The sequence below is a fragment of the Pelobates fuscus genome, chromosome 3 (assembly GCF_036172605.1).
Source record: "Pelobates fuscus isolate aPelFus1 chromosome 3, aPelFus1.pri, whole genome shotgun sequence".
Lineage (NCBI taxonomy): Eukaryota > Metazoa > Chordata > Amphibia > Anura > Pelobatidae > Pelobates > Pelobates fuscus.
Genome location: NC_086319.1, coordinates 234,273,914 through 234,297,755, shown reverse-complemented (window position 1 = coordinate 234,297,755; position 23,842 = coordinate 234,273,914). Strand labels below are relative to the sequence as shown.

The window sequence follows — 23,842 nt, the reverse complement described above, 5'->3', positions numbered from 1 at the left end:
GAATACCGCTCAGATCCCAGCTGAAATGACCGAACGCCGCAACAAATACAGTTTACATCGAAGTTCCCCTCAAACTGTCGATTATACTTGGGGGAACGATTCTACCGAATACCGGGCTCCCGAACGGTCTGGAAGTCCAGCGGTGTTCGTGTCGTCGAGTAGCCGTTTTCAGTTCCAGGCGCTCGACGACCAAACACCGCTGAAGAATAGCGAATCCAAGATGGCCGACCGCCGCATGGTCGGTAGCCGAACGACGGCCACCTAGGAGAGCTTCTAATTACCGATTGCAACATTGTTGCAATCGGTTAACGAGTGCCACACGCTCCTAAGTGTGTGGTCTATCAGGAGAGCCCGCATTCGTTCCACGAACAGCCCGGATAGCCGCTGTTCGTCGAACGAAGTACTTGCATGCTGGTAACTTACGGCTGCCAGCATGCGAATTACCATAGCATAGATACATAGTACATTTACATCTACCACACAGGCTACATAGCAGAATACACACAGCACATAGTACAGACAACCTTTCTATATTACAGTCCAGAAGTGGCTAGGTTTGCCACAAGCACATTTGTTGACAGGGGAGCATTGCCGGAATTCATGTATACACTAAATGTATACACTAAATGACAATGAAGGGGGAACTTAATCTCAATGAAGTTGTCTGGGTGCAGTGTCCCTGTCCTTTTAACCCAGCAATGTAAAACAATGCAGTTATATTAAGGGCTATGGCCAACTCTAGTGGCTGTCGTACTGTATAGTAAAACTCAGTCAAGTGATCCGGAAAAGTCATAGGAAAGCATTGAATACAATGCTTTCCAATGGGAAGCCATGCATGCAAATCAGTTCCCCACTGCTTCTCTCTGAGAAGCATTGGACCGGCCATCCCTGGAGCAGGCCAAGCTTCCTTAATGGCATTCCTAGAGGAGGATAGGTGAGCAGCACTGTGGGAGCCTTGGCACTGATAAAAGGTAAGTAAACCTTTTTATTCTATTCATTTTTATTGAAAAGGGCTGAATTGAGCTAATGAGAGGGGTATTATAGCTTTAGGAATACGAGTTCTTTAATGCTTGTATTGGGCTACCTAATGAATTAACATGTTCTTTCCATCTAAAGGAAAGAACTATTTATTAGCTTCTGCACTATTTGCATGATTTTATTTTATAAGAATAATACATACTGATTTACCTTAATAACTTTCTTGAAACTCCAGTACAATTCAGTATCAGTTAGCACGAAGAAATGTGTCAAAAAGATCCATGACAATATACGGATGATCCTTTTTACATAGTATTTCCATCATCACATCTAGACATGCTGTCATTTAACTAATCTAAGTGAAACAGACCATTTGGGATATTAATTCAGGCATGCAGTATTTGCCCAAATTGTATTTCTATAATTACATTAAGCTGTATTTTCTACAAGATAATGATCCCAAATTGTTTTCAAAACGTTTCTAATATTTTTTTATTAAAGATATAAAAATATGCCTGCTATGCAGTTGCGAAACAACTAAATTAATCAATCAAATTGGTGTCTATGTGTTAAGAATAACTGGGATCTCAGAAAAGACTAAAATACACTGAATCAGAATGCAGTCAGACATCTCACAGAAAGCTACATTATGATGCTCTGTATATGTGCATCTTTTGTGGGCACACAGAATAATCTATTCACATTACTGTGGGGGTATATTACTGTACATTTACATGATTTGCTGTAATGATGTTCTTAAGGAAAGCTGTTTTAACTGATAACTAGTGATGTCGCGAACATAAAATTTTCGGTTCGCGAACGGCGAACGCGAACTTCCGCAAATGTTCGCGAACGGGCAAACCCGGCGAACCGCCATAGACTTCAATAGGCAGGCGAATTTTAAAAGCCACAAAAAAGCCCACCTACCGTCCTCCACCCCAGCCCCCACCCCTGAGCGGTGGGTGGGGGCCCTAAAAAAACAATAAGGGGGGGACCTAGTGCCCCCCCAACCCCCACCCCTGAGCAGTGGGTGGGGGCCCTAAATAAAGAGAGGGGGGACCTACTGTCCTCCCCCTGGCCCCCACCCCTGAGCAGTGGGTGGGGGCTCTAGATAATAATGGTGGGGGGATCTACCGTCATCCCCCCTGACCCCTGAGCGGTGGGTGGGGGCCCTAAAAAAACAATAAGGGGGGACCTACTGTCCCCTCCCGGCCCCCACCCCTGAGCGGTGGGTGGGGGCCCTAAAAATACAATAAGGGGGGACCTACTGTCCCCCCCAGCCCCCACCCCTGAGCGGTTGGTGGGGGCCCTAGATAATAATGTTGGGGGGGAGCTATCGTCCTCCCCCCCGGCCCCCACCCCTGAGCGGTAGGTGGGGGCCCTAAAAAAAACAATAAGGGGGGGACCTACTGTCCCCCTCGGCCCCCACCCCTGAGCGGCTGGTGGGGGCCCTAAATGAAAATCCCCCCCCAATCAAGGTGATTAGGGGTCCCAAGCACCTAGTCACCCCCCCACCCAAATACAAGCTATCCCCTACCTACCCCCCTCACCCTAAAAATAGTGAGGGGGGAATAAAATAACTAACCTGTAAAAAAAAAATTAACGTCTTCTTTTTTCTAAAATCTTCATTTTTTAGCCCCAAAAAAGGCCAAATAAAAAACCATCATACCCAACGAACTTAAAATAAAATAAAAAAACGTGACGAAAAAGAAAAAACCCGAGCGCAAAAAAATTATCCATCTTCACCCATGGAGGGTTCCGCGCAGACTGAGCTACGCAGGGTGGGAGAAGGCTTATAAAGCCTTGCCTCGTCCTGCAATTAGGCTAAGAACACTCTGAGAAAATACAGTGTTTACATTGAAAGCTAGGAACACCTCCAGTTGCAGTGACTCAGAGTGAACCAGAAGGACTTCGGAGTTGATGCATCCACTCAGATCTGCTGTCAGCAGAGCACAGGGCAGCACTGTGCACATCATCCTGTGATTCAGTGTCTACTCCCTCTGCATGCAGACACTGAACTTTCCTCCTAGAGATTCATTGATTCAATTTATCTCTATGAGGAGATGCTGATTGGCCAGGGCTGTGTTTGTATCATGCTGGCTCTGCCCCTGATCTGCCCACTTGTCAGTCTCAGCCAAGCCTATGGGGAAGCACTGTGATTGGATCAGGCTATCACATGTCATCAAACTGCTTGTTTTTCTAACAGCATGCAGAGTTACAGCTTCAGGCTTCAATACAGTAAGATTTTTACTATATTTATGGAAGCATGAGGGGCCCAGGGGGGCGAGATGGCCGTGTTAACACTATAGGGTCAGGAATACATGTAGTTGCACTGGTGACTAAAGTGTCCCTTTAAGATTAAGTTAATCAATAAGGCTTGCATGTAACCTTAAAGTTCAGAAATATTGTATTTCCTTTTAATGAGGACATGACTTTAGCTGACATGCCCATCAGCAGTAATTTATCTCTCCTGTGTTGTCCACTTGAAATCAGAGTGAATTTTCGATTTTTCCAAAATCTCTAAAGGTTGCTTAAAGGGATATTAAATATCATTAAAATGTCATCTCAAAACAAGATATATGCAAGTTTACATAACCCCAATCCTGGCAGGGATTTTTCACTAAACCTTCAGTTGTTTTAAATTGAAAGGGAACCTGAAAATTTTAGGGCAAACTACTCAAGTTTGAAAAACAGTTTTGACTGGTGATTTTTTTCAACCTTGGCTAATTTGGTCTAAATGAGCAATTGCTTGGTCAATTCCTAACAGTTCTGGTTTAGTAAATAAACATAAAATTACAGGAAAAGCTCTACTGAAAAATGGCACATAAGGTACAGGGTGCTCTTAAAGGAAGAGGATCTGTTCCCATACCAGATATATACATTTAAAAAAAAAAAAGAAATGACCCCAAGGCACACCACGGTTTTGCACATAAAAAGAGTATTTATTCATGCATAGAAAATACAACAAGATATCATTATAGCAGAGAGAAAGTGCATAGTATAGTGCTAAACCAGTATATAGTACCAAAACCACAATGTAAGTAAAGTGCTAAATGTAAAAACCCATTAAAAAAGGTATACTGACCAAGAGCAGGAGAAATGAAACCCTAACATTTCGTCTGTGAAGCCTTCCTCTGTGGAGAAGTCCCCCAGATATTACTGGTTTAGTAAATAACCTACTGAGTCTCTTTAGTTTTAGCACTGAGTATCTAGTAGAAAATACCCAAAACAGGGTAAATTGACAAATCATATTGTAGGAAAAATATGTCCTATATGTGCTATTAAAAAGGGAACAATTATATCACTGGAATGATAATTTGATTCTTCTAACCTTGAGATATATATATATATATATATACACATAAAAAATGAAAAGAGGTTCCTTGCACTCACGCTTTCTTTTAAGTGTAGTCGGGAGTCCAATGGCTGATGCATATAATTATTTTATACAAAGACCGGAGAGTCCAGTCATCTCTATTTGGATTTATTATATATACATATATACATACATTGATATATATATATATATATATATCAATGTGATATCTAAAACAGGGATCATTAAATTCTGATTGGCATATTCCACATGGATGCATAATTTGAATGTTGAATACATTTCATATTTAAACATACTGAGAGAATTGTGTTTCTAATCTAGCGATAATAATATTTTTTTCACAGTCATTTATCTTATGATCTTATAAAATCTAATGATTATGGTAAAACGACTCTGTTCTTCTGAAGCATACAGGTGACGAGCAGGTGTGTAGAAGATGTCTTCAAGAAATGTCAACTGTGTGGCTGTAAGCCAGTTATATACACAGATACACTCTCACGATGGTACGAATATGAAACACAGTCATGGAATTTTGATCAGCTGACATAGTTTGCAGTAGAAAAGGTGGTCATATATAGCGCATAGACAGTGACATCACTCACAGTGAACACACAAAAGATATACACACACACACACATACAGTTTGACAGGAACTGCAAATTTTAGGATAAAATTACAGAACTAAAAAATATCTTGCTCAGCTTCTATGGCCTAAGGTTTGCAGTTCCTAGTCATTTCTCTAAACCTAGCTAAGAGACCACAATATACTTATAGTCTATAACTTATACAGTGAATAATGTCCATAATTTTGCTGCCTGTGGCGGTGTTATCTGCTGTCATAAGAAAACATTTAGACCTACAGCATAATGAAGGTAATTACTGCTGTTTGCCCACAGCTCAGAAAGTGCAACGGAACATAACAAAACAGTTCTTTTAGATTAATTCCTTTTAGAAACAAAAATAAATTTAAATGCAAATGATAACAAAAGTAGACACTGGAATAAAAGGCGCTGAGAGAGCCTCACAGGAGAGATTAAAAGCTACCATATCGTGGACGTATTAACAAAGCACGTTTTCTATGATATTTGTGATTTAAGATACGAGAGGCATTTGGGTTTGTATAGTACTATAAATCCATTGCAAGAGAACTATAATTTTAGGGCAAAATAGCTAAATTACAAATCATAGCTTTCCCAGTTTGGATAAAATTTGAAATGCACTTTGAAATCCCAACAAGTCGTAGTTTAGTATGTCGTGATATGCCCTGTCATAGATTCATGTTGCTTTACAATGTAACATATTTAATATTAACATATTCTGTCCTGTAACCCTAAAATCAACCAATTACTCATACATTTTGCCTCCTTATGAAACTTTATAAAAAAAAATAATTTTTTTTTTATTCCAAAAAAGCAGATGTATGTTGTACCACTGATTGGCCTCTTTTCACATTATATTATTCCTGTCAATCTAGATTCATCTTTAGGTATAACAGTTCCGAATACAGAAAATCTTTATCATACAGATAAATGATACATTTATTGGCATTTGGAGCTATTACAGCATTGTTTATGTGCAGCTCTTTACTCCACTGCCACCATTCCTGGGTGGTCTTTCTGTGTTACATTTTCTAACACCCAGCCTCCTCTGATGTTGCCTCTCTGCAGCAATTTGCCCTGCTTTGAGACAGTTTCCCAAGCAGGGCACTTCTCAGTCATAACACCTAAATTCTAGGTTCACGGTCAGCATATCAGAGTCAGACTGCCCTACACTACTCCTGCAAGTGGGGCGGTAGCACAGTGACAAAGAGCACAGAACTGCCTATCAGAGTTTCCTCTTGCTTTTCCCTGTCACTCACTCCTCAGCTCTGACCCTCTGTGCCATTGGCAGATAGTTATAATGCCAAGAGTTGATTGTCAAAGGGAGAGACTATATTTTTTAAAGTGAATTCAAATAAATTCTATACATATGCTAGCACTTCTTTTAGCACAGTATATTTAAATAAATATAAAGCTCTTTCATTTAAAGTGTTACTCCAACTAGCATGACCATGTCAGTGATTTGAAGTGGTCATGGTGGTAGGAGTATGTATGTGCATTGTTTCGGCTTGTGCAGTGTTTCAGATACTGAGTTATTTGGAATTGTGTACCTGAGGCTAGTTGCACCTCTGACACACGTGACTTAGACAAACCTAAAATATGCACATAAATATTCTCATCAGCACACACAACACACTGGCAACATACATGATAATGTTCTCCCTTGCAGGCAGAGCACCTGCATGGGTACGATTGCTCACTTCTCCCTCCAGTTATTGAAAAATTGGGAAAATCTTCCCTCCCTCCTCCTCCTCACTTATTTCCCTCGCTGACTCAGATTGTGTGCATGTGCTGAGATGGCGAAATTGTCCAATCACAGGTTTTCCTGTAAAAAGCCTGTGATTGGACCTCGTATGGCTGCCCTAACATCATGTAGAAGTGTGGAAAGTGGCGCCGGGAACTTCACCCAGTGCTGGAGTCCAGGTAAATAAAACCTATTTTATGACAAAAATAGGGGTTGGCCGATGGTTATACCCAAGGCATTATAAACTTAAAAATACTTTGTTTAACAAAGGGTTATAGTAATCCTTTAAGCCCAAGTTGTGCTGGTCATGACAAGTATACTTCAACATTAGTAAAAAGTTTACAGCGCAGCATAAAATGGCATGTATTTCAAATGCACTAGTTACCAAATTGCAAATATTCACTCACACTGGTAGTTTTAGTTATCTAGTACAATTATTGGTTTATTAAAGCAGGCCCATAAGTATTAGAGTGGAACGGTGTGAAAATGAAGTAAGGTCAGAGTTGCCCTTTTAACCATGGAAACTTAATAAATTAGCTAAATCAAACTACAATACAACCTTGGTAAGGAAGGTTAGCAAGTTAATAGACAGAGGTTGGGAAATACAAGGTTAAAAAACACTGAGCAGATATTGGCAGATAAGTCAAATGAAAAGGAAGTAATTTCAAAAAGCTAATCAGAGTATTGTGTTAAACTAAGTTGCCCTATTCCGTTCATTCTCGCCAAGTTCAACTTCTATTATCATGTAAGTCAACAACTTGTGAATGCACAATTCCACATAAATTGACAATGATTTGTTCTTAAATTGATTGTTAGTCAAAGTGATGAAAAACAGCTGATTTCATCCGGCCAAATGAAATAAAAATGTTCTGTTGAATTAGTCTAAAAGCTATGCAAACTTTTGGCAAATAATCGTGAAAAGCAGATAATTAGGCAAAATCTGCTGATGGCATGCAGGACGTGCCACTTTATTTCACCAATGAAAGGATCAGCGCAGTAACCCGTGGTTTAGAGAGTTAGAGTAATGCTACAGATGTCTGCAAACACGTATTTATATGGTTATAAGGTACTTGCACATGGTACGGTATTAAACAGGACTATGTCAAATGTGACAGATCTCCTCTGTTCACATGATGTGGCAGGCTCTGGGTTCTATGGAATTCTGTGCTGAGCAGGGATAATCAGTCAGTGCTGGGCTGGGAGGATTGTTCGGCCTGGGTTTAGAAAGTTAAATCGAAACTGCTGTTCTTTGTATTTTTCACTATTAGATTCCCGACGCCATTAAGCTGGTATGGCTTTTTCAATAGCTTAACTGTTTAGAAAGTGTCTGGTCAGGTATTTGTGTGATGCAGTACTGCATGTTCAAGCTACCTTTGGACAGATCACAGAGGAACATTTCGATTAAACCAGACATGAACAAATACATTGCATCCATCTTCCTCCGATGCTGCCCAGCTCCTTCATGCTATAAATGTGTTGTTTTAAAAACTGTCACACACACTGTTACACACAGTGCCGTTTTTTTGTAGGTATAAATGATAAAAAAAAATAAAAAAATATTAGAATGTAATGAGACTCTAAAGAGGGTCTTTCAAAAACCTTCATATTTTATTATGTTTTAAGCAAAAGAGCCTGGGAATGTAAAGGAAATTTGATATAAACATGTTTATGCTCTTCAGATTAAATGTATGGATTGTTTGTTTGTTTGTGTCGGGGAGGCAATCTTTTCATGGCTAAGGATAGACCAGTTCCTAGAGTTGATATGCTGTTGCTTCATGAGTGTTTATTGTGACAGTGGCAACCTTATTCAGTCTGGAGAAAAAATAAAAGATATACATAATGGCCAATAATATATTATGGCATAGTAATGCCATCAAGGGGTCCTGCTTACATCATAATAAACTGCGATGGAGGCCCGAATTATCAGATGGCATTATTGTCCATTACAGAGGAAAGGACAGAATCAAAACTCATAAAACTGCTCCTAAAACTACAAAATCCATAGAAAACTTATATAAATAATTATGTAAATAATTCCATTATTTTACTCAACTGTTGTCCACTGTTAAAGCATTGACACTCTCAAAGGTGTTATACTAGTGGAAGGCATGAGGTTGACAAGATTGTTGGGGTTTAAACAGCTGATGCAAAAAAGGGATACTCCAAACACCATAACTACTTCTGCTTTCTTTTTTTTAGTGATATGAGACTGTATCTATATATTCTACACTGTATATTCTACATTCACTGTGACTATAAATCCTAAATGTTGTCGGACAGAGGATGGATTTTTTTTCTTAACTCTTAGATGGGTTAATACGCCCTGATTAACCCGCATGCCTAGGTGATATATTGATAATCGTTGATTTAAATAAGTACGGAGGGAAATCTGTATTTCACCGATTCTAACAACTTAAATAACTACCTGGGGTCAGATTGTGATGTAATTCCAGTAAAATACAAGTTTAGCAGGCTAAGATTGCCACAAGGCATATGTATGTATATGTGTTTGTAGTATCAGTTAATTACACGTAGCTAAGATACTGTTATCACTGTACTGACCAGGTGCAGGAATGTAAGAACTGGAATTACGCGTCCCTCTCCTTTGTATCAGATGAGCCACGTGGTTAGACCGGATGGATGAGTTTAGACTCTATTTATTAAATAGGTTAAGGGTATGTGTGGGTGTAGTTAATTGTGGGAGGAGCTACAGTGCTATATAAGGAATGTACTCTATGTATTCAGTACTCAGACTTTGCTGTATTTTGGTGACGCTAGTCCCTCTGAGTCCCGATCGGTGATCCAATAAAGAATCTCTTCCTTCCTGAAGAAACCTGTGTCCATCTCTCTGTGCTTGGCTTCCGTCAGTTTCTCCGGTATCATTTGGTGCATTGGCCGGGAAGCTCATCGTTCAACGGTAGCTGAGAGGCAGAGGCGTGAGACGGTCTATCTTTGCCCACGTTCTCTACGGCTGCACCCCTGAACTTCTGCGTGGACCTCCCTTCGTCTCGGCGCCACTGGTCTGTTGTCCAGGAGATCATCGGCCTCTACGTGAGAAGTGCTGGGGTGTCCCCGTCGATGAGTGTGAACTCAGGTTCAGGAACGAGGAGGTAAGACAACTGCTGTTTTAGACGGCAGGACCCACTAGGGGTATACCGATTGTGCGGTAGGCCCAAAGGGGTTTTGAATCTGTGTATCTGCCCCCTCTGTCGGAGGGAAGGAGCGAAGGCGCACCGCTCGATCGAACGCTCTTTAGTCAGACCGTTTGATTTGGTTAGTCAGGCGGGGTCCTGGTGTAAATAGCCCTAGCCGGACACCGGTGTCTTGTCTAGACTAGCGTTCTAGGGTGTATATTACGTTCGCTAGGTCGGAGGGACCGGGAGACTAAGCGGCGCCTGTGTAAATTCGGTTCGCTAGTTCTCATCCTATCTGGGCTAAGTGGGAAGGCGTGTAAATTTGGAACCCACTAGACTTTTGATAGTACGACTAAGAGGCGCCTGTGTAAATTCGGATCTCTAGCTCGTTGTATAGTGCGACTAAGAGGCGCCTGTGTAAATTCGGTTCTCTAGCTCGCTATGTATATGTGGTGATTGGGCAGTGTGGCTAACCAAAACGGGTGTATATAGTTTTAGGTAGTCCATTCAAGGTACTGGCCAATAGTTTAGTTGGGAATTGTAAATGTGTTAACGATTGTTTTAGTAAAGTGTATATCTTGTTAGATAGCGCGAGCTCAGCCGTCTAGCGAGAGTGTTAATAGTGTGTTGCTGTATTATAGTGCACGGTACCATAACCCTGTATATTTACTGACATTATATAATAAGTACTAATCATTGTCGTCCATTGCATGTTTAACACCATAACCACTAATAATTGTATTGTGACCTTAACTTGTGCTTTGACCTATGCTAACCGTACTGTAACCGCTATTTGTAAAAGACGATGTTACTGGGGTGTGTTATAGACGGGTAATTCGTATATAGAGAATTATAGCGTGGGTGACTGTGTAGTTACGCCAAAGGGCATAATATTGATTATATAGTGACTGGTGTAGCAGCTGTGTGTGTACGGGAATTCCCTGAGTGTTTATTGTTATTGTGTACGTTTCACTTGGTAACCGTACCACGTGGTGCTGTTGCCAGAGGAAACGGGTGTGACTGTTGAATAGTACGCGTGTATAGTATTCGTTGTCGACGACGTTCCATTGTTAAGTATGGGTGCGTCGCAGTCAACGATTCCGGATCCCTTAGGATGTATGGTTAAGAATTTTAAAAAGGGATTCAAAGTTTGTGATTTTGGGGTAAAGATGTCTCCTGTACGTTTGGTCACTTTGTGTACTAGGGAGTGGCCTACTTTGGTTGCGGCATGGCCGCCACGTGGCAGTTTGGATCCAACTCTGGTACAGCGCTTACACGTGGCTGTATCGGGTAGGCCTGAACTTTACGGCCAGTTTCCTTATATTGACTGTTGGAGACAGGCCGTAAATGACTCGCCAAAATGGCTCCAGACATGCCACGAGGAACAGTGTCGCCTCATGGTAGCTAGGACTTGTTCGTCCACTAGGACTGGTGTTAGGCCCATTTTGGACACGCCCCCTGAGTCCGAGATCCCTTTGCCGCCCCCTTACTTTCCGTTAAGAAGAAGTGACGCAAACGCAGGAAGTCCTGCACCCCTCCCCTCATTACCCTCATCCACTTCCGCTTCCTCCTCCAGTACAGGATCCACCCCCCCTCGTACTAAATCTCCCCTTCCGGAACCAGAACCCACCCCCATTAGAAACGAATATCCTGATTTGGCGCCACTTCAGACTTCCGGTCAAGCTTCATCTAGCTCGGCCCGAAGTGTTCTATTCACTACCTTTTCCCAAAACCAACCTCCCACATCCCCATACCCTATATCTCCCCGACCGGAACCCATGACTGACGCTTCCCTACGTAGCCCCATCCAAACCCGACAGTTGACTGGTGCCCAACAATTAAAGCACTATCAGATGCCTCTTCGTCTGAATCCCGGGTCAGCTTATATCGATGCCGCAGGTCAAATGGCACACGCTGACCCAGTCTTCGTATATGTCCCATTTACCACAACCGATCTTTTAAACTGGAAGACCCATAATTCCTCGTATACTGAGAAACCACAAGCTATGACTGATCTGTTCACCTCAATAGTACAGACGCATAATCCGACATGGGCTGATTGCCAGCAGTTACTAATGACTTTATTTAACAATGAGGAAAGGACAAGAATAAATCAAGCAGCCATTAAAGCATTAGAGGATAGAGCCCGTGCTTTGAACCAAGCCAATCCAGCAGCATGGGCCGCGACACACTATCCCAACACTGATCCCGATTGGAACGTAAATGGTGCTGATATGGTTCAACTCAGAGCCTATAGAGACGCTATAATTGCTGGCATGAAAGCCGGAGGAAAGAAGGCTATTAATATGTCAAAGACAGTTGAGGTGATTCAGAAAAGCGATGAAGCGCCCAGTGTCTTTTATGACCGATTATTGGAGGCATACCGCTTGTATACCCCCTTTAATCCGGAAGACGCAGACAATTCCCGAATGGTTAACTCCGCCTTTGTCAGCCAAGCATACGGAGATATTAAGCGCAAGCTACAAAAGTTAGAAGGGTTTGCAGGTATGTCCATCACCCAACTAATGGAGGTAGCAAATAAGGTCTATATGAACAGGGATACAGAAAGTAAGAAAGAGGAAGAGCGCAAGATGCGTAAAAAGGCTGATATGCTAGCGGTAGCGATCGCAGGCGTAGATAAACGGGGCCCAGATAGAGGCAATAATAGATGGAGTAGGGAGCCTTTGAGTAGGGATCAGTGTGCGTATTGCAAGGAAGAAGGGCATTGGAGGAACGAATGTCCGCAAAGAGAGCAGTACGAGAGAGACCAACCCAGGGCAGGCTACGGAAACTTTAGAGGCAGAGCGAGAGGTAGAGGAGGCCCCGGAGGGAGTAATGGTTATAGAGGGAGTAATGGGAACAGAGGAAGTGTTAGGGAAGACAGGTATATTCCAGCAGCGCAAAGGTCTCGCGATAGAGAAGGTAGGGACTTTGTAGGATTGGCTGACACGGTCATGGAGGACTATTGATACCGACCGGGCTCCATCCCCCTTGGTCGAGCGGAGCCTATGGTCGATGTATCAATAGGGGGGAAAAGGAGTGCGTTCATGATCGACACTGGTGCTGAACATTCAGTGGTGACTAATCTAGTTGCTCCTCCATCTGGAAGGACTATTACTGTGATAGGAGCAACTGGAAGAAGTGCTGAAAGACCGGTTCTTAAAAGTCGACTCTGTACATTGGGAGGCCACGTAGTAAAACACCAATTCCTTTATATGCCTGAATGTCCAGTCCAATTGCTGGGACGTGATATGCTATCAAAATTACAAGCGCAGATTACGTTCCTACCAAATGGAACAACATCTTTAAAGTTTAATGGACCTTCAGGTATTATGACTTTATCCGTACCAAAGGAAGAAGAGTGGCGACTTTATACAGTGTTGACTAGCCAAAACCCTAGGAGTGATGAGACATTGTTAGCAGAAGTGACTCCGTGGATACATCACTCCAGGGTTAAACCAGCAGCAGTCGATTCTTGGCAAATTACAGCAGATCCAGAGAATCCCTGCAAGATCCGGTTGAAACGCACTACTCAGTCGGAGTAACGAGGAATTATTGTGGATTACAAATTTTATTGTTACAGGTGTGAGTGAGAAGGCCATAATAAAGCCTGTCCGCTTACCAACACATAGTGTATAAGCCAGGAAAGTCTCGAAGGGACACCTGTGAAGACGAGCAGAACTCCATTCCCTGCAGCCCTCACATCCTGGAAGCTGAGGTTCCATCGCACGGACGAAGACTGAGGATGACGGCGAAAGATGTGCTTTTGATAGTGTTTATTTATATGTGTTTTTATATTCAGGAAGGTAGAGGTACCGACACTCCTAGCTGTGAGGTATGCATTAAGACTACGAGAACAGGTAACCATATTTCCCAAACCCTAATTTGGCATTCACAATACGAATGTAAAGGAGAGGTATCAAGATGTAGATACCTAAATATAGACTATAGTGTGTGCCATTTAGGAGTAGGAGAACCTAAGTGCTTCAGTCCAGAGTATCAACCTCGTACAATTTGGTTGACTCTCAGGAATGGAGATCCTCAGGGGACCCTAATTAATAAGACGGTGTTAGAATCCGTACATTCTTCGGGTGTTCTGCTATTTGATGCATGTAAGGCGATATCAAGTGGTAGAAAACCGTGGAATGTATGTGGGGATCTTAGATGGGAGAGGACGTATGGGTCTAATGATAAATATATTTGTCCCAGTAGTAAAAATAAATATGTGAGTCCTAGATGCCCAAATAAAGACTATAACTTTTGTCCATATTGGTCTTGTGTGGGGTGGGCGACTTGGGGACAGACAGTAGATAAAGACATGATAGTGACTAAGTTGCCGACTAGCCCTTATTGTAAGTCTATGGAATGCAACCCAGTCCATATACTTATTAATAACCCCGACAAGTTCCTAGATAAGTATGGAAATTTATTTGGGTTTCAGATATACGGGACGGGTTTAGATCCTGGGACATTATTGTTTATAGGAATAGAGACTGATACGGTATCCTCCCAGACTCATCAAGTATACCATTCCTTTTATGAAGAGATGAGTATAGATAATAAGATCCCCCATAACGCTAAAAACCTGTTCATTGACCTAGCTGAAAGTATTGCCGGTAGTCTTAATGTTACCAACTGCTATGTGTGTGGAGGTACTAACATGGGAGACCAATGGCCTTGGGAAGCAAAGGAGGTAATGTCCGGTTCTGAGGCAGTTGACCAACTAATATCTACACAAGCCGATTATCATTTGAGTGTTAGAGGTAAATCTGAGTGGAGATTAAAGACCTCCATCATAGGTTATGTTTGCATAGCAAGGAAAGGAATAATGTATAATACTTCTGTAGGAGAATTAACTTGTCTAGGGCAAAAAGCTTATGATGATGATACTAAAAATACAACTTGGTGGTCGGCTTCAAATGTCTCAGAACCATCTAACCCGTTTGCTAGATATGCCAGTTTAAAGGATGTGTGGTTTGATTTATCCATCACATCTACCTGGAGAGCCCCAGCAAATTTGTACTGGATCTGTGGTAAGAAAGCCTATTCGGAGTTGCCACAGGACTGGGAAGGGGCATGTGTGTTGGGTATGCTCAAACCATCCTTCTTCTTGTTACCGATTGAAACAGGTGAGACTTTAGGTGTTAAAGTGTATGATGTGAATCATAGGAAGAAAAGGGGACCCATAGAGATAGGCACCTGGGAAGATGATGAATGGCCTCCCCAGCGTATTATAGATTACTATGGGCCAGCCACGTGGGCTGAGGATGGTACCTTTGGTTATAGAACCCCAATTTATATGCTCAACCGTATTATAAGATTACAGGCGGTGGTTGAGATTATCACAAATGAGACATCACAAGCGCTCAATCTTCTAGCGAAGCATAACACCAGGATGAGGACAGCAGTCTACCAAAATAGATTAGCCTTGGATTACCTTTTGGCAGTAGAGGGAGGTGTATGTGGGAAGTTTAACCTGAGCAATTGCTGTCTTCAAATAGATGACGAAGGGCAAGCAATAGCTGAGCTTACTAGCCATATGGTTAAACTAGTGCATGTGCCTACTCAGGTATGGAAAGGGTACAATCCAAGTAGTTGGTTTGGTAGCTGGTATGAGTGGTTTGGAGGGCTTAAGGCAGTGGTAGGTGGAGTCCTACTGATTTTACTGTTGTGTCTACTCCTACCGTGTCTTATACCCTTAGTAGTTAGGTCTGTGCAAAGCCTGATAGGAAGTATAGCAGAGAGGAAGGCTGCTGCACAGATAATGGCGATATATAAGTATAAGGCTCTAGATCAGGGAGAACCAATGCAAGAAGATGAATGTTGAAGATTCACATCATAAGATAAGTCTGGTCTGGTTCATGGTAACCTGAGGTATATGCAAACCAAGGTTAAGTGATGCCTCAAGTAATTGTGAAATATCAGAGGCATCAAAGGGGGGAATGTGATGTAATTCCAGTAAAATACAAGTTTAGCAGGCTAAGATTGCCACAAGGCATATGTATGTATATGTGTTTGTAGTATCAGTTAATTACACGTAGCTAAGATACTGTTATCACTGTACTGACCAGGTGCAGGAATGTAAGAACTGGAATTACGCGTCCCTCTCCTTTGTATCAGATGAGCCACGTGGTTAGACCGGATGGATGAGTTTAGACTCTATTTATTAAATAGGTTAAGGGTATGTGTGGGTGTAGTTAATTGTGGGAGGAGCTACAGTGCTATATAAGGAATGTACTCTATGTATTCAGTACTCAGACTTTGCTGTATTTTGGTGACGCTAGTCCCTCTGAGTCCCGATCGGTGATCCAATAAAGAATCTCTTCCTTCCTGAAGAAACCTGTGTCCATCTCTCTGTGCTTGGCTTCCGTCAGTTTCTCCGGTATCAAGATGTGTTGATTTGGTATCATCACTGCATAAATTACTATGTTATGAGATTGGTACATAGGAAGCCTCCTGCAGTTGTCCATACAAACATAAAAAGCACCTTCAACAGATACATCTAGTAAACTTAGTGTGCTACATTCACAAATCCTTAGATTTTTAGTTTTTAAATTATAAGGATTGGAGTATCCCTTAAAGGGAAACTATAGTTACCAGAACAACTAAAGCTTAATGTAGTTGTTCTGGTGTCTAAAGTCAGTCCCTGCAGGCATTTCTATGTAAACACCAACTTTTTTACAGAAAAGGTAGTGTTTACATTACTGCCTAGGAACACCTCTAGAAGCAGTCACTCAGATGGCCACTAAAAGAGCTTCCTAGGTCAGTGCTGCACAACAGAGATATCTTCTACATCCTTCACATTGCAGTGCTGAATACTGACATTAAAGAACAACATATGAATACATAGGATATCAAACTTTAAAATATTGATAGCGGTGGTTGTTCAGCATCCAGTAACATGACTGACTACTTATGTTATTTGCGAAACAGGGAAAAATAATAACTGAGATTTCCTGTATGACATGAACTAGAGCAGCAGTTAAACAAATCCGGTCTTCATTTCCCTCCATACAAAAAGTATTTGATTGTGTCGGACTAAGTTACTGTGACTCATAGCTTGGGAATGTGAATGGTATCGAAGCCCTCCATGACCTGGCACAGTCATTACTGAGTTACACAATTAGTGTGTTTGTGTGTCTGTACATTGCATGCGATCGCTTTTCTGATCAACATTTTGCTCTAATAATACCTTACATGAGCCGGAGAAGCCGGAGGAGTTTTCCTATAAATGGAAGTACACGAGATACGGCTCGTAAACACATTACTACTAATAAGCCTCTCTATACAAAATGTTTCTCATAAGTTTAATAATAATAGTAACCATGACAGTAAGTTCGTTTTGATCAATTTTGCAGCATCTATACCTCATTTGCATCTTTGCTGGATAGATTGACTGCCTGGCGTTCCTCTGCAAATATTAATGCAGCATTTAAAATCATTCTAAAAATGGTCTTTAATGACTATTTTATTTTGTCTGCTAATTGCTGCAGTTGTATTTGAAGAGTAATCACTAACGTTCATCCACTCATAACCACAACATATAAATTGACAGATTGCAAAGCACCAAAGTCTTTTCCAAGTTGTAGTAACATCTGTTCCAAAAATCAGACAACATATGGGAAAGGTGTTCAGGAGTTGATATTGTGTTCAATATCAGACCCAGGCTCCAATTTACCAATATATCCTGCAGAGATCAAGAGTTTGTGCAGCAGATATTGCTCTTCTTTCAACCCAAAGCCCACTAGAAACCAATCTTCAGTGGGAATGCATTAATTACAGATTCTGAGCTCCTTGGCAGGTAATAATAATAGTGTGTGCAACTCTCCTCCATATGAGAATTTATGTAATTTATTTATAAACCATTTTGCCACATTACATTTGGACATTTTAGATGCTTCTGTGGAAGTATAACTTCAAGTAATATTAGTCCCAATCAATTGTTTTGTGAGGGAACAAATACACACACCCAATGAATGCCAGGGGGTCTAGTATTCTGAAAGGCACGGGAAAGAAAATTTTATTCTGTCTCAAACTAAGAGAGAAAAAACATGGATAATTGTATTCATTTAAAATGTGAAAATTCTGCTGTACACATTACCATGAATTAATATACATATTTTGTGTCTATTACATTTGCAGACGACCACACTTGGTAATGAATATACCATCTTAAAGGAGCACTATAGGGTCAGGAACACAAACATGTATTCCTGACCCTATAGTGCTAAACCCACCATTTAGGTGGCTTGCCCCCCCTCAGCCCCCCTATTAAAGTTTCAAACTCACCTTATTTCCAGCACCGCACAGGCCCACCGGCGCTGGCTCCACCCCCTTTGTGACATAAAATAACCGATTTTTAGCCAATCCAATACTTTCCCATAGGAAAAGCATTGGATTGGCTAAAATCGGTGCAGGGGCGGGGCCAAATTCAATTTTGGCCAATCAGGACCTCCTCATATAGATGCATTAAATCAATGCATCTCTATGACGAATTCAGCGTCTCCAGCCCTGAGACAGGAAGCCCTTTCATCTAAGGAGTGGCTACTTGGAGGTGTCCTGACCCCCTAGGAGCAATGTAAACACTGCCTTTTCTCTTAAAAGGCAGTGTTTACATGAAAATGCCTGAAGGGAGCTATTATACTCACCAGAACAACTACATTAAGCTGTAGTTGTTCTGGTGACTAGTGTCCCTTTAACCCCTTAAGGACCAAACTTCTGTAATAAAAGGGAATCATGACGTGTCACACATGTCATGTGTCCTTAAGGGGTTAACTACATACCTTCCAACTTTGATATCCTGACAATCAAGACACTAGTTGAGGAGAGGTAAATGGTCAGGCCAATGATGAGATTTCATCACTAGCTCCACCCTCAAAGGGGCAGTCCTGAGTGAAATGAGACAGGTCATCTGAGTTAAAGGCAGCGCAGCCTCTTATTGGTTGTTCAACCCTTTGATGGGCAGACTCATTAATTTTCTGTACAGATGTGCCCCTAGCACAGCCCTGTGCAGACTAATCTTTTCCCTGCTCACCTCCATTTCAAAATGAGCAGGCAAGATTGGCAGGTATGATAATGGCCTCCATGGGCCTGACAGTATTTTTGAAACATAAAGGGAGACACTGAAGACTGGAAGAGAGGAGTAAGAAGGGTGACATTACTGACTAAAATAAAAAGAAAAGAAAAAACAAACTAAAGAAGATAATGGAATACTTCCTCCCCTATAACAACTTCTTCTCAATGTTCCTGTAACCACCACTGTATGACCTACATAGTATGAAGGATGCACTCACAGAGATCTGTCCATGCTGCCAATGACAACCAAAGAGTGTAATGAATGTCATAATCACTGCCTCATCACACCAAGCGGTCATTGCCCTACTCCAACAGACACATCAATCAGGCAGCTTGGTCAGCCTCAGATACCACAATCCACCAAGAAATGTCACAGTGGGCAAGTTTAACTCTGAGAGCACAGACCATTAGCCCAAACCCACGCAATGCTGGGGTAACGAAGGCCCTGCACACGTCCTGTCTGTTGTTTTACTCCTGTGAAATCGTGCATACATCCCAACACACTGCCAATCTTTATGTTTAGAATTATTTGAGGCTGCAGGCCACAACCTACTTGCCAGCCCTCACATGCTAGTGGCCAAGGGTGATTGCCCTCTCTGCTCCCCTTCCATGAATGTCACCTTACTTCTAATGTGTTGATTCCTGGAATTTTCCCTTGAGCAATTTCACATTTTTACATTTTAGAATATTACAATATCTCTTAAATTTGTATTGTTTTCTGAGTCCTCTACCCTTGACTTAATGCCAACTTCACTTTCCTTAAAGTGGTCCATGATCATTGATGGAAATAAATATACCTAGTGAAGTCAGAAGGCCTTGTAGACACTTATTTGTAACCTATTTAGACAATTTTATAAAATATAGGTTTCCTAAAAATATGAAAGCACAATTACCACAATTGCCTTCGTTTGCAAAACCAAGTGGACATCTGCATCTTCTTTGTCTGTTTATAGTGAAGCACATTGGATTACCGCTAGCCGATGCTTCTTCATTCACATTAGACATTACTTGTGCGTTATTACTTGTGACACCTGATGCCATGCACTTATATGTACTGCAATTGTCAGAAATTGGATTGCATTAGCCTTGTTACCATCAATAATGTTTGTCTGCAATCTCCTTGATATTATTTTCTTGCAGAGCTGAGATGCACAAGCAATATGGCTCTTTGGTTCTATATCACGGCAGCATTCTGCAGGCCTGTCAAACAGATGACTAGACAAAACATAATAAATCTTCGTATTGGGTAACAGATTTCACAATCATTGGTTTCTTTAGCATGACGTCATTTCATAATTTTATACTTGAAAGTTCTTATTATTGTGATTATTTTTCTAATAACATGGCAAAATATTAAGCAGCAAGCCAATGAAAACTCCAATTTCTTCTCAAATTTCTAGTACAAAATCAGAAAGCTACAAAAACTTTAGACATTCAAGGGTTCCTTCAGGATAACTCCATTACTCTCAATTACCTAGTAATATATTGGTGTAATTCATGGTATTTAAAGAGGGAGGATGTCCCTACTGGTGCTAGGAAGGCTACAAAACCCCAGCTTTGCACCTGTTCTGGGAGTCTCACTTATTTAATGGCTCTTAACAAGAAATGTGTCAGATTAGCCAACAGGTTGGCCATCTAGCATCACCGGTCCAAAATTACTTGCACACTTAAATCCAAATCTGTTAAGGGTTGTTTAAACATAAACGGTATTTTCCAATAGCCATCCTAATGTAGGGAGTCAACGAACTTGTTATCTTACCATCTAGTCACAGTAATTGAAGCTATGAATGTTGTGTTACTATGCAAAGCCTTCCAGGCACTTGAGTAGCACACAAACAATTTGGAAATAGCATTTGCACAGTATATGTATGCAGCGTGTGAGCTCATCAAACAACTAGGATATGCAAAATGAGCCTGTCTAGATCAGCTCAGGAATACTGTGCCTATTATGTTCATTTGATGCTGGGAGATAATATCTGACTAAATTTTTTTCCATCTCTCAAGTAGTCACTATTAAGCCCACATCACTACAGTGGTCACCAACACTACAGCAGTGCATCACAGGCCCACCTGACAGTGAACATATTACAATTCCTACAGAACGTGCTTCCGAAATGTGATGCATAAAATACTTTTTACCATTTCTTTTTTTTTTAACTTTATGTACCCTTCCCCCATTAAAAAGAGAGAATTTGCCTGTTTTTACTACCAAGGGAGCAGCATTATAATGGAAATGTCTCACGTTACTTAACTGCTTGGTCTGTCTGGGTAGCAGCCTGCATCCTTTAATGCTTGTGCCTATCTCCAAATCTACCCAAGCTATTTATAGAGCAGTATAGATACTGCCTAGAAACACTGAACATGAAAAAAAAAATGGTGAAATAAGTCTGTTTTAAGCTATGCTATTCTTTCAGCCAAAAATGCACATTTATCTGCAGCACTGGTTTCCTCCATCACACATCTAACATGGATCTTCCTACTGCACCACACATCTGATATTATCCTTAGAGAACCCATCTCCATGACTACATATGTCACTCACTACAGCCATGGGTGGCATTAAAATCCCACAATGCTATAGCCTGACACAAATAGCTGGGCAATGCCCTCTGGCACAGAGGGAGTATATGTTCTTCTTTTTTTTATTTTTACAGCTAACAGCATGCATTTATTTTAATTAAACTGCCCCCCCCCCCCTCTTCCTCAAACATCATGATTTCCTTCAGCCCTGTGATATATATAACGTTCACAGACTGCATGCAAGTAACTGCTCTGTAACCTGTACAGTGATACAATGTCTAAGTCACCATTCTGTAGCATTTCTCACTATTCCATTCATACTGGAGAGGGGGGTAGCTCCATTGCCTATAAAATGGTGCCAGTCACACATTACCTTCCCTTCACCCAGTCAGAACCACAGGCTCTTCTTCAGATGTCAGGCAGGTTGTCCTCTGCAGGAGCATCACATTAAATCCTGGTTAAACAAGCGCATGGCCTTTACAAGCAGCATCCATTTCTATGCCCAGCACCTCCTCTGTGGGCTTTGCTGAAACAGAGACAGAGCCCTGCCTTATGCTGGCTTCTCCCCTATCAGTGTGTGTGTGTGTGTGTGCTCCTCTCCCTGCTGTGCTACCACATCCCATCTCCCTGCTAACAGGCTCTCACATAGACACTGGCTTCAGTCCAGGGTGCACCACAGAAATGTGAATCTTTGAAAAAAAGGGGGGGGGGGGGTGGGAGGAAAAAATAGTAGAGTCTAGCCACACTACAAGGCGATTTCACACACACAGGCAGAGCATGCCACTGGGAGAGGAGGTGGAGGGGGATGATAAAGCCGCTTCAGTACAATTGCCTTTTCCTTGCTGGTGCATTTTTTTTAATGACTGACTCACGTGCAGACAAAAACACACTTTAAATGAAAAGAGGCAGGGTCTGGGTGGGGGTAGGGCATGTGAGAATAAAACAGGCCATGCATACACTACAGGGGCTGGGTGATGTAAAACCCCAAAGCACCCCTTATAACACAGCAGGCATGGTTTATAGGCTGAGGCCCTGCTCTAACTAGCACTGCATAGCAACATCTGGATTGTAAAAAGCCACTTCAAAGTAAATGCTGGTTGCATTGCCTGATCTATATATTTTATCACACATGAGCCCTCTCCACACTTAAAGGAGGTCATAGCTGCATTTAAATTCTACCCACTGCCTCTGTGTTAGGTGCCAAATCATTATAGTAAACAATACAAGAAGATGGAGCCCACTGCATAGTTCAAACACTTTAGGAGATGTACTAAAGAGTGATACATGAGAGACATTTCACTCCAGTTGGAAACATTTCAACATGTTTTCCAGCATTTATCACCTCTGTATGCATTCTCTAGGATGTAACTGTTTATATAGTGTTTGTACAGCGCTATGGAATTTGCTGGCTCTACATAAATAATAAAATAATAATTAACAAAATGTAATGACTCTTTAATGTCATCAGTAAAAGATAAATTGTCAACTAAAAGAGATTTAGAAAAAAAAGAGCAGTTTAAAAAAAAAATACAATATCTGCAACTCTGTGAATTGGCTATGTAAACAGAACAAATAATGTATATGACAGGGAAAGCTATTCGTGAAACAGGCAATGTCAGTGGATTTCTAAGAGCTAATGTATTGTGAATATTCCAATTTTATAAGCAGCATATGTAGTCCAGACAAAGTTGTGTCTTCAATTATCCTGGCAGCTGGAGGAGGCGCTGGCAGTGATATGCTGAGTCAGAGAAATGTCCAAGCAAAAAATAATAATAATTTAAGAAACGCAACAAATCGATAAGATGTGGCCTTGTGTTAGGCTGGTTTCTCTGTGTTTTGCTCTTATGACCTAATTCGAAGAATATGATGCCAGACTAATGTGGGATTTTTTCTACCTTGTTTCCTTTTATTCAGAAAAAAAACCTCAATATAGATATTGTCCAAGAGGACAAAAAATGTATTTCTAAGCTTTACATTTCTGACTGTCAATGAGGACAAACAAAGGTGTTCAATTTACAACTGACTAGTGAAATGTTAGCCTAAATTGATTGTCCGCCTTAGCTTATAAATTTGAGCAGGACTTTCCTCTTCTTTTTTTTGTCCACCCTCTGTACAATGCCACAAAATGTGTCAGTCCTCTATAAAGATTAATCCATTACAACTTACTTTCTTATCCCTGTATTTAATAAATATGTATCCATGATATATGAAAAATACAATATCATGTAGAAATCCATACATCTTTATCCTGCAACTGGGTGCCTCCATCTTAGCTCCATGTTAATCATTGTTATAAGCTCTGTCCTTTGGCAGTCAGCATGGAGGAAACATGCAGAGATGAGGAGACATGGAACAATGTTTCTATTTCTCCTCTTTATTAGAAATGTTTGCCCTGACTTTGCCTTGTCGGAACTGGATTGTGTCAATTGTTAAAGATTTAATATACATTTTTAAA

General features: G+C 41.2%; 1 protein-coding gene across 6 annotated transcripts in view; it reads right to left on the bottom strand.

The window, feature by feature from the left end:
• Positions 1 to 23,842, bottom strand: part of FRMD4A (FERM domain containing 4A) — a 419,083-nt gene that overhangs the window by 209,186 nt on the left and 186,055 nt on the right. The window contains exon 1 of one of the 6 annotated variants that reach the window (XM_063448213.1): positions 21,761 to 22,094. The exons of the other annotated variants lie outside the window; for them this stretch is intronic. The gene's annotated coding sequence lies outside the window, so the exon portion shown is untranslated. Of the gene's footprint in view, positions 1 to 21,760; positions 22,095 to 23,842 lie in introns of those variants that run through there. 6 annotated transcript variants of the gene reach the window in all.